We start from the raw sequence: 2,355 nt of genomic DNA, 5'->3' as shown, positions 1-2,355 counted from the left end.
TTCTAGCAACTTTTGTTCTATTTTTCTTTTTGAACTCATAGCAACTTTTGTTCTATCTTTCATTTGAGTAGATGAAATGATATATTATATTTTCTAGTGCAATGGCCGTCTCCTTGTTGTGTGGTGTGTTTATTTCTTCTGAATCAGCTGAAGTTGTACAAATTTCTCTACGAAGATACTACTCCACAAGTTTCTACAGGAGTCAGTCATGGCACGGTGCCTATTGGCATGTTTGGTTGGTATACTAAGTAGGTCACGCTTTGCTGCACCACAAGTTTGATCGAGCTGGCCATCCTTTGGCAGCAGAAACCTTGCTGCCACCTCCAGGTCCAATCTCCGCTCCTTTCACCTTCGTCAACTGCACCGTAGGAGTGGGGAGTGGATTTTCATAGTTTTATCCTGTGTAAAAGATTTGTTTTGTTTGACTTGGTGTTGTAGCGATGTTGTTTAGACAGTGGTGATGATGTTATCTCGAATAAAAGTACTCCACCTCCAATCCCTGTGTTGGTGATCCCTGTGTTGGTGACACTTGGTTTCGCGTTGCTGAGGAGCTTTGAGTTTTTGCTCCCGTCGGTCTTCATGGACGGCGGGTGGATTGTTGTTTGTTGGAGCAGCTCCAAGGTCATGGAGTGCAGAGTTTATTTTGAGCACCTAAGACCTAGGCATGATTCATGAGTATCAAATGGCGGGGGGCAAAAATTGACAAGCCGTGGAGCAAAATAAACACGCTCCATGTCAATGTGTGTGCAGATCACTCGGATCGGACCGTTGCTGTAGAGGGACAGGTGTGGTCGCCTTGGCCTTTCAGGTTTGCCTATGCCCAGCCCGTTGTCAGGCATAATTCTTCAGAAATCCGAACCCTAAAAGCCTTTCATTCTTATCTCTCCAGGTGGCGGCTGGGGCTAGCCGCGCGGATCGGATTTTCAGGCGGGATACCCCCAGCGTCGAGTTCCATTAGAAAGAGCGTCCAAGACTCTTTGATCGCGTGTGTGTTGGCGGTCGAAACAATGCTATCGCGGGCGTATTCTCAGGTGCTGGGCAAGGGGTCCAAATGCCCGCTAGATCCGTTCGTCCATGCATCATCTGCCGTGGTTCGCTTAGGTTCCAAGATGCCACGGCACCTTCACCACCTCCTTGCTCAACCAGAACCAGCAGCTGACGGTTTCCCGCTGCACAATAGCAGTGCAGCACCTCCTACCGCTAATCAGATGGCACTGTGAAGAATTCAGATGACACTCCTCTTGACTCTACGAGTGGCAGGAGCTTTGAAGAGAGGCTTGCAACACTGCGTAGCGTTGGGGAGTGTGCCAACCAGTATGAGCTCGGCCCGCTCCTGAAGAAGAAAGATGCCCCTGTTTGCTACGTTTGGTGTGATGTCTCCCCCTGGATGCACATAACCCAGGGCATCTTGATGGCACTCAACGTCAATAAGATGATCAAAGCTGGCTGGAAAGTCAAAATCTTGATGGCAGATCGGTTCGCTTGGCTGGACTGGAAGATTGGTCACATTGTGCAAGCCACCGGCGGCGACCCAAGTAGAATGCGGAGCGTTGGCCTCTACAATGCCGAGACGTGGAGAGCGGCCGGCATGGATCTCGACGGGTAGAGCTCGTGTGGCTGTCAGAATTGATGTGCAAGAACGCGGGTGAATACTGGCCGCTTGCTATGGACATCGCGAGGAGAAGCGATGTGGGTGCAATAAAAAGCTGGCTTCATCTCCATGCGTTGATTCATACGAGGGGCCATGGAGATATGAATCCCTATAGGTTTAGAGACTGTAATGCTGCTGAGATATTCAACCCTTGCTTGCAGAGCGCCTGCATACTGTTTCACAAGGCTGACATATGGTTGCTAGGCCACGAGCAGACTGGGGCCGACATGTTAGCTCGGCGATACTGCGATCGCATGGAGATGGAAAACAGACCAATTGCGTACGGTATACCCCGTAATTTGTTAGAAACCCCGGCGTTATGTGCGGTTGATGATCCCAACTGGGCCATCTTCATGGAAGATGATGAAGAAGACGTCATTAGTAAAATAAGTGATGGGTTCTGCCCTCCAGAATCTGTCCAAGGCAATCCGTGTTTGGATTACGTAAAGTATTTGGTATTACCTTGGTTCGGAAAGTTTGAGGTGGTTCGGAAGGGAGATAATGGTGCTAGCAAGACATTTGTGGACATGGAAGAGTTTAATGCTGATTATGAAAGAGGAGCTCTAGATCCTTCTGATGTGAAGCACGCCCTTGCAAAGGCTATAAACATGATGCTGCAGCCTGTTCGTGATCACTTCGGAAGCAGCGTTGAAGCAAAAAGACTAGTGGAAGCAAATGAGGATTTCTATTTGAGGCACTGCTGA

At 49.0% G+C, this 2,355-nt stretch overlaps 1 pseudogene; it reads left to right on the top strand.

The window, feature by feature from the left end:
- Window positions 1-1,007: 1,007 nt before the first annotated feature.
- On the top strand, window positions 1,008-2,355 carry LOC124664032 (annotated as a pseudogene).

This window comes from Lolium rigidum, chromosome 6 (genome assembly GCF_022539505.1).
Source record: "Lolium rigidum isolate FL_2022 chromosome 6, APGP_CSIRO_Lrig_0.1, whole genome shotgun sequence".
In the NCBI taxonomy this organism is placed as follows: domain Eukaryota; kingdom Viridiplantae; phylum Streptophyta; class Magnoliopsida; order Poales; family Poaceae; genus Lolium; species Lolium rigidum.
Note: the sequence above shows the minus strand (reverse complement) of the source record. Positions and strands in the feature narration are given on the sequence as shown.